This window comes from Bos javanicus, chromosome 23 (assembly GCF_032452875.1).
Source record: "Bos javanicus breed banteng chromosome 23, ARS-OSU_banteng_1.0, whole genome shotgun sequence".
In the NCBI taxonomy this organism is placed as follows: Eukaryota; Metazoa; Chordata; class Mammalia; order Artiodactyla; family Bovidae; genus Bos; species Bos javanicus.
The window spans coordinates 16,251,164-16,260,000 of NC_083890.1; the positions used below are offsets into that span (position 1 = coordinate 16,251,164).

The 8,837-nt window shown below is 35.3% G+C and overlaps 1 non-coding gene across 1 annotated transcript; it reads left to right on the top strand.

Moving 5' to 3' along the window:
* The first annotated feature begins 7,172 nt into the window (after window positions 1-7,172).
* On the top strand, window positions 7,173-7,245 carry TRNAW-CCA (transfer RNA tryptophan (anticodon CCA)). The gene has a single exon. It is a non-coding gene; the product is annotated as a tRNA-Trp (tRNA).
* The last annotated feature ends 1,592 nt before the right edge of the window (window positions 7,246-8,837 follow it).

The following is an 8,837-nucleotide window of genomic DNA, read 5'->3' on the forward strand; positions in this document are numbered from 1 at the left end:
CAGATAGTGACTGCAGCCATGAAATTAAAAGACACTTACTCCTTGGAAGGAAAGTTATGTCCAACCTAGATAGCATATTCAAAAGCAGAGACATTACTTTGCCAACAAAGGTCCGCTAGTCAAGGCTATGGCTTTTCCTGTGGTCATGTATGGATGTGAGAGTTGGACTGTGAAGAAGACTGAGCGCCGAAGAATTGATGCTTTTGAACTGTGGTGTTGGAGAAGACTCTTGAGAGTCCCTTGGACTGCAAGGAGATCCAACCAGTCCATCCTGAAGGAGATCAGCCCTGGGATTTCTTTGGAAGGAATGATGCTAAAGTTGAAACTCCAGTACTTTGGCCACCTCATGCGAAGAGTTGACTCATTGGAAAAGACTCTGATGGTGGGAGGGATTGGGGGCAGGAGGAGAAGGGGACGACAGAGGATGAGATGGCTGGATGGCATCACTGTCTCGATGGACGTGAGTCTGAGTGAACTCCGGGAGTCGGTGATGGACAGGGAGGCCTGGCGTGCTGCAATTCATGGGGTTGCAAAGAGTTGGACACGACTGAGCGACTGAACTGAACTGAAGTGAATGAGAACATTAAAATGATAATTGTGTACCGATACATACATAACATGGACAAACCTTAAAATCATCACACTAGATGTAAAAGACCAGGCACAAAAGGCCATATATTATATGCTTTCATATATCTGACATGTCCAGAATAGGCAATTCCATAGAGACAGAGAGATTATTGGTTGCCAGGGACTGGGAGGTGGAGCAATGGGGACTGACTGCTTAATAGTTATGGACAAAACTGCTTAATAGTTTTGGGGTGATAAAAATATGGGGTTTCCTTTTGGGGTGATAAAAATGTCCTGGAATTAGATAGTAGTGATGGTTACACAACACTGTGAATTTGAATGTGCTATATGACATTAATGGTAAATTTTATATTCTGTGTATTTTACTATAACAAAAGATTATAATTCTGAAAATTTTACTTGAGATAGTCTTTATCAGATATGTAAGTTGGTTTTATTTTATAATTATAATAACATGAATTCAAACTTCAAAATATGTCTTATACTTTAAAATCTGTTTTAAAAGTGGGGAAAAGCAATCTAGCAATTGATACATACTAGATTTCTAATTTATATTCACTCAAAACTTTGATATAGTTTCACATATTTTGTATCTAGTATTACTGCTAAAAGTAAAGAAAGTTTATCTTAGTGATTTTTTTTTTAATTTGAATGAGGCTTGAAACTTCTAATCCAATTCTGAGAACATAAAGAAATACTATGTCGTTAAAAAAACAACAACAGGAAATTAACATGATACAGTATTAGTAACTGAAGTACAGATTTTGTTCAAATTTCACAAAAATTGTATGCTAGTGTCCATTATTTGTTTTTACACCTTATTCAAAATTCTATATTGTATTTAGTTGCATTGAGCAGCTTCAACTATGTGTAACAGATTCTAGTAAATTCTTATTTCATTTTTATTCTGTTACAAATATTTCTAATTTTCCTTGTATGGGCTTCTTAGATATACCTATCATTTAAAAGTGGACATTTAATTACCAAATACACATTTGATATTAATTTCTCATTTTGATACTAACTTCTCATTTAAATGCTTTCCACTTTGCAATCACCCTCTGGGTTTTTTTCAATCTTCTAACTTTACTGAGGCTTTCAGTGGCTAAGTCAAAGATCTCTCTTGGTAAATGTCACACTGCACTTGAAAATACATGGATTACTTTCAATTATCTTTAGATATTGTCTTCTAACATAATTCTTCAGTGATAAGAGAACAGTCTCTGTATGATTTCAATACCTTTAAACCATGAGATTTTTGTTCCTTGTTTTATGTCCCTGGGTATGTTCCAGTGTCTACCAGTTTGTAGGTTATGGGAACTTGAACAGAATTTGTATCCTACTGTTGTGTGAAAATTGTATAAATCTTAACTATGTAGAATTGGTTCATGGTGCCTTTTAGGTCTACTACATCCTTCTACTTTTTTGTATATTCATTCTATTAATTTTTGGGAGTTTGGTATTGAAACTTCAACTAAAAACTTTCATTTATCTACTTTAAAAATAACTGCAATATATAGTGGAACTATATGTAATTTTGTTCTGTATTTTCCAAGTCTCTTACAAATGTGGTCATACTTTCATAATTATCATACTTTCATAATTTAAATATTTTTTAAAAGAAAGAGTAAAAAAAAGAATTGCCCACTATCATTATGGGTCCTTAGGCCATGTCAATAAGCACACAAAAAAAGCAGATTTATGCACATCAAATAAATAAAAAGTAAAAGTGGAAAGAAGCAATCCACTTACCAGAGTACTAATCAGCCACACCAAAATCCCTTTCCCAAATATATTTGTAGAGAAGTATCTGTTAATTACAGTCTGAAATCTCTCTCATCTCTTCACTTGGAAATACAATTTGAAAATTATAAAAATAAAACATTGATATTTTAAGTTAAAATATAAGAATTCTAAGCATTAGGCAATGAAAACAATTTTTGCCTATTTTAATGGCAGAGAATGTAGTTTCTTTCGATCTATATTAAAAATAGATTTTGTCCCTAAACTAAGCACAATAAATTATTCTATTTAAAAGGCATATCATAGATTATTTTCTTATGTATTTTAAAGTATTTGTCATGTATTAATAGGAAGTTAAATTTTGTCTTAGTAACGTGGATATTAATGAAGTTTGCAGTGAATCAATCTTTATCAAACAGCTTTAATATTATTTTGTTAAAAGTAAAATATTTTATAAAGATTTAAAATATGTATCAATGATTTAAAACATAATATTTTAAGTTTTTAAAATAATGCCTGATACTTATTAGGCATCATACGTGTTTGTTAAATAAAAATAATGAAATGATTTTAAAAATACTATGAATTTTATGAGACTATATATGTGTTGACAAGGGAGACTTCAAAGTAAAAAAAAATCTATATATTTACATATAATATATATATGCAGGGAAAGGCAGATTTATATAATGATTCCCCCATTGTTAGCTATTTGGGTTACCGCCCATGTCTTTTTTCAAAAAAATTTAAATATAATTGACATACAATATTAATCTCAGGAGACAACATAGTTATTCAATATGTACTATAAAAAGATCACCACAGTAAGTCTAGTAACATCTGTCACCATAGAGAGTTATTACAATGTTAGTGACTATATCCCCTATGCTGTACTTATTTATTTTATAGCTGGAAATTTGTACCTCTCAATCCCCTTCCCATGTTTTACCTGTCCCCCAACATCTCCCTCTGTGTAGCTTTTATAAGGATTACTATAACAAACAGTTTTCAAGCATAAAGATAGCTCTGTAGGTTGTTGTTCTTTTGAGGTATCGTAAGAGAATTAGGGTTACTGGTCCAAACGTTAGAATAACATATATTACTTTTGATATGTGTCATTATTGCTAACCTTATCTATGTGGAACTTAGCATAAGGAAAATATAATGTCTCAATTCATACAACCTGTTGTATCAACCTTATCATTTTGATCTTCGTAATGACTCTATACAGTAGGAGGTATTAAAATTCTCTTCTCTAGATGAGCAAACTGAGACTTGAAGAGCTGATTCATTATGACTTAATATGTAGCTAGGAGGGAACAGTGAGTTTCAACTTTAGGGATACCAAGCAGAAAGACTGTGTGATGAATTTCTTTTTCTTGGTAAGGGGGCCAACTTACTGTCAAATTGGATGTAGGCCCCACCTGAATCCAGCATGGCTTCATCTTTTCTTGACTACATCTGTAAGGACCCTATTTCCAAATATGGTCATATTGACAGGTTCTAGGTGAACATGAATTTGGGGAGACACTTCTCAACCCACTACACTTGGGTAGGAGGACGCTGATCGTCTGCCCCTCCTACTTCCTACTCTGTGCTGTGCAGTAGTTAGCAGAGGCATATGCTCCTAATCAGTGAAGGGAGATCCTGGGGCCAAGAGGCAAGGCAGCACCCTGGGAGACTCCCCATACTCAAAAGGCCAGATAATGGGCCCATCCTCATCTCCCTCCCCATCAGTGGCTGGAAGCAAGTTTCAATAAACAGCTCCTTCCATAGTCAGAATAATAGAGACTCACAAAGGAAAAGATGTGTACAGAGCCAAGAATTACTAGTACTTCATGAAAGAGAAGCATAAAGTGCAACACAGGACAAATATCTAAGAAACAGTTACTAGAACTCACAGAAGGTGATTTTAAGGAAAATATAATTGAAATCTTCACCGAGGTAAGAGAGATAATTAAATCCACAAGACAAAAAGAAGTTATGAAAAAGAACCAAGTAGAGCTCTTGGAAAATAAAAATATTCAGAAGAAGGGGAAATAGCAGAATGAGCTAGAAATAGCTGAGAGATTCTCCCAGAATGCGGTACAAAACAGAATGTATGAAGAAATGTTTAGAAACATGGAGAATAGAGCCAGAGTCTCCCAACCTATTTATACATGTTCCAGAAGAAAATAAAAGACATAAATGATAAAGCAGAGGAAAAGTTCACGAATCTTCAGGTTGGGAATAGAGTCAGATAAATGAGAGATGACTACACATCGATAAATAGAGAGCTAGCTAGATAAGTAAATAATTTTTTTTAAAAAAGAAGAAAGGACTACAGTGTATATGAGTGAAATTTTAGAACAATAGGCAATAAAAGAGAATTTCTTAAAATCATCCAAAGATTTTACAAAACATTTCTATGAAGACTGACATCAGAATTCTCAGTGAAAACATATTGGACGCAAGAAAACAGAAGAAATATATCTCCAAATTTTTGAGATAAAAATGATTACAAATTTAGAATTCTATATACTCAGCTATTATTCAAGTGTGAATGTAAAATAAATATATTTATAGATATTCAAGGATGCAGAACATTTGCCAGCCACAAAGAATTAATAGAAAATGTACATAGAAAAAAAGGAAAAATAGTAATCCTAGAAGTATCTTATTAAAGAAATCAGTGAAACTTGTAAAATCCATATGTTAGGGTAACCACTAAAAGAAACAGCAGACACAAGTTCCAATTTTAAGAAGGATAAAATAGGACAAGGAAAATTCAATCAATCTTACAAATGACAAAAGGAAACAACAAAAATCTAGGTGAGTAGAAAGGGCAAAATAAGTTGGGAGTTCAGATGTATCAGTATTACTTGGAATGTGAATAGATTTAGTTCATGGATGAAAAGAGAATCTTATATTGGATTTTTAAAAATCTAGCTATTACAAGACATACATCGAGTTAGGGACTTTGAGAAGGTCATATATACTGCTAAATTTAAAATGGATAACCAATAAAGACCTACATGTATAGCACATACATGTAGTTCCATGTATACATATAGTTCCATGTATAGCACATGGAACTCTGCTCAATGTTATGTGCCAGCCTGGATGAGAGGGGGGTTTGGGGGAGAATGGATACATGTGTATGAATGACTGAGTCTTTTTGCTGTTTATCTGAAATGACCACAACATTGTTAATCGGCTATACCCCACTACAAAATGTTTTTTGTGTTTTAAAAAAATTAAAATGAAAATATAAATATATAAAATTTATGATATCAAAAATAAATAAATAAAAGTCATCTAGGGGATTCCCTGGTAGTCCAGTGATCAGGACTCCATGCTTTCACTGCTAAGAGCCCAGCCCAAGTTTGATCTCAACATTCAGAAAATAAGATCATAGCATCTGGTCCCATCACTTCATGGCAAATAGATGGGGAAACAGTGGAAACAGTGGCTCCAAAATCACTGAAGATGGTGATTGCAGCCATGAAATTAAAAGACACTTACTCCTTGGAAGGAAAGTTATGACCAACCTAGACAGCATATTCAAAAGCAGAGACATTACTTTGTCAACAAAGGTCCATGTAGTCAAGGCTATGGTTTTTCCAGTAGTCATGTATGGATGTGAGAGTTGGACTATAAAGAAAGCTGAGTGCCAAAGAATTGATGCTTTTGAACTGTGGTGTTGGAGAAGACTCTTGAGAGTCCCTTGGACTGCAAGGAGATCCAACCAGTCCATCCTAAAGGAGATCAGTCCTGGGTGTTCACTGGAAGGACTGATGTTGAAGCTGAAACTCCAGTACTTTGGCCACCTGATGCGAAGAGCTGACTCATTTGAAAAGACCCTGATGCAACTAAGATCCCACAAACCCCATGGGAAAAAAAATCATAAAGATCACCTAAGAAAGTTGAAAATAAAGTGATGAAAAAAGATATTCAAATAAAAAATGAATAAAGAGACACTATGAATGACTATATTTAAAGTAAATAAAATTGAAGGAAGATCTGGAAAATGGATCCACCTAGTTGCAAGTGAGCACCCCAATATCTAAAGAGTGGCCTCTAAACATCATTTTCCACTAAAAGGAATTAGAATTCACTTGAGAAAAGGCTGATTTCAGGTCTGGGGCAGGAAAGGTACAAGATGAGTATGGAACAAATTGTCGTATCAGAGACAAGAAAGCCAAAGGCCACGGAGACCATCAGAACCACTCAGGAGTCCTCATACAATTTAGTAACAACAACAACAAAAACAATCCAGCCGAAAAATAGGCAGAAGACATAAACAGACGTTTCTCTGAAGAAGATATACACATATGATCAACATCCACATGAAAAGATGCTCAACATCATTAATTACTAGGTTCATCAAAAAAACTAAAAATAGAGTTGCCATAAGATCCAGCAATCCCACTCCTGGGCATATATCCAAACAAAGCTACAATTCAAAAAGATACATGCATCTCTATTTTCATAGCAGCTCTATTCATAATAGCCAAGACATGGAAACACTGTTTCATCAACAGATGAATGGATAAAGAAGACACGGTATATATATATATACAGTGGAATCCTACTCAGCCATAGAAAAGAATGAAGTAATGGCATTTGTAGCAACATGGAGGGACCTAGAGATTATAAGTGAAGTAGGTCAATTGCCATATGATATTCCTTTTAGGTGGAATCTAAAATACGACACAAATGAACTTATCTACAAAACAGACTCACAGACACAGATAGCAGACTTGAGGTTGCCGAGGGGGAAGGAGGGTGGAGGAGGGATGGACTGGGAGTTTGGGAGTAGCAGATGCTAAGTACTATATTTAGAATGGATAGGGACTTCTCTGGTGGTCCAGTGGCTGGGACTCTGTGCTCCAAATGCAGGGGGCCCAGGTTCAATCCCTGGTCAGGGAACTAGGCTGCAGGTGCCACAGCTAAGACCCAGCACAGCCAAATAAATAAGTAAAATATACATAAAAATATACCTATTTTAAAAATGGGTAAACAACAAGATCTTACTGTATGGCACAGGGAACTATAGTCAATATCTTATGATCAGTCACAATGGAAACAAATATGAAAAAGAATGTATATATATGTATAACTGAATCATTTTGCTATATAGCAGAAATTAACACAACATTGTAAACCCACTATACTCAAATAAATTTTTTAAAAACCCACTAAGAAGTCAACTTGAAGAGGCTCCTGTTGGCAAAAGATGTGACAGTTTTGCATTAATAAAAAATAATAACTGTACTGGATTAAAACACTTCAAGTTTATGATATGGAATAATTTTTTAAAGTCAGTATTGGCTATTTTCTATAAGGAACACAGTAAACAACACCAGAGAAATATAAATCCAGACTGTAGGAAATTCTACATAACAAGTGATCCAGTTCCTTCAACAAATAAATCCCAAAGAAAGAGAAAGATGTGTGTGGTATAGTGGACAGGGGAGATCTATAAATTAGAAGAGACCTAAAAGACACATCACCCAATTGCATGTATGGCCCTTAACTGGATCTTGATACAAACATTGTTAAAATATTGATGAGACACAAAAGGAAATTTGAGCACCAATTGGATATTTTATGTTATATTGTGGTAGGTTTTTAAAAGTTTTTATATTTCAGAGATATGTGCTGAAATATTCATAAACTGTAATGTCAGGGATTTGTTTCAAGATGATAATTGCTGTGTATTGATCATCTGGGGCTATGAGTTAGTAAATAGATGTTTATTATACTATTTTCTGCATTTTTTAAGTTTCACTGTTTTTTCCTTGCCCATTGCCACACAGCTGGTGGGGATCTTAGTTTCCCCCCTAGGAATCCAACCAGTGGCCCCCTGCAATGGAAGCAGAGGGTCCTAATCACTGGACTGCTGAATTCCCATAGTGTCTTTTTTTTTCCCCCACTGACATACAATTGCTTTACAATGTTGTGTTATTTTCTGCTGTAGACTACTGTGAATCAGCCATATATATACAGATATCCCGTCCCTCGTGAGGCTCCCTCCTACCATCCCCTTTACTGTCTTCTTTTTAAGCTTTATAAACTTTGTAAGGGAATTCTGTGGAGGTCCAGGGGTTAGAACTCCACACTTGCACTGCCTGGGTTTAATCCCTGGATGGGGAACTAAGATCTCTCAAGCCAGTCACAGCCAGGAAAGAAAAAAAGAAAGAAAAAAAAGCCTAAGAAGTTTAATGGATAAGCACTAGGAAACCTTCCAAAAAGAGATAAATTTCTATGTTATATACATTATTCTGGGCTTCCCTGGTGGCTCAGATGGTAAAGAATCCACCTGCAATGCGGGAGACCTGGGTTTGATCCCTAGGTTGGGAAGATCCCCTGGAGGAGAGCATGGCAAGGAGGTCCACTCCAGTATTCTTGCCTGGAGAATCCCCATGGACAGAGGAGCCTGGCGGGCTACAGTCCACGGGGTCACAAAGAATCGGACACAACTGAGCAACTAAGCACACAGCAATAGGTTATTCTACTGT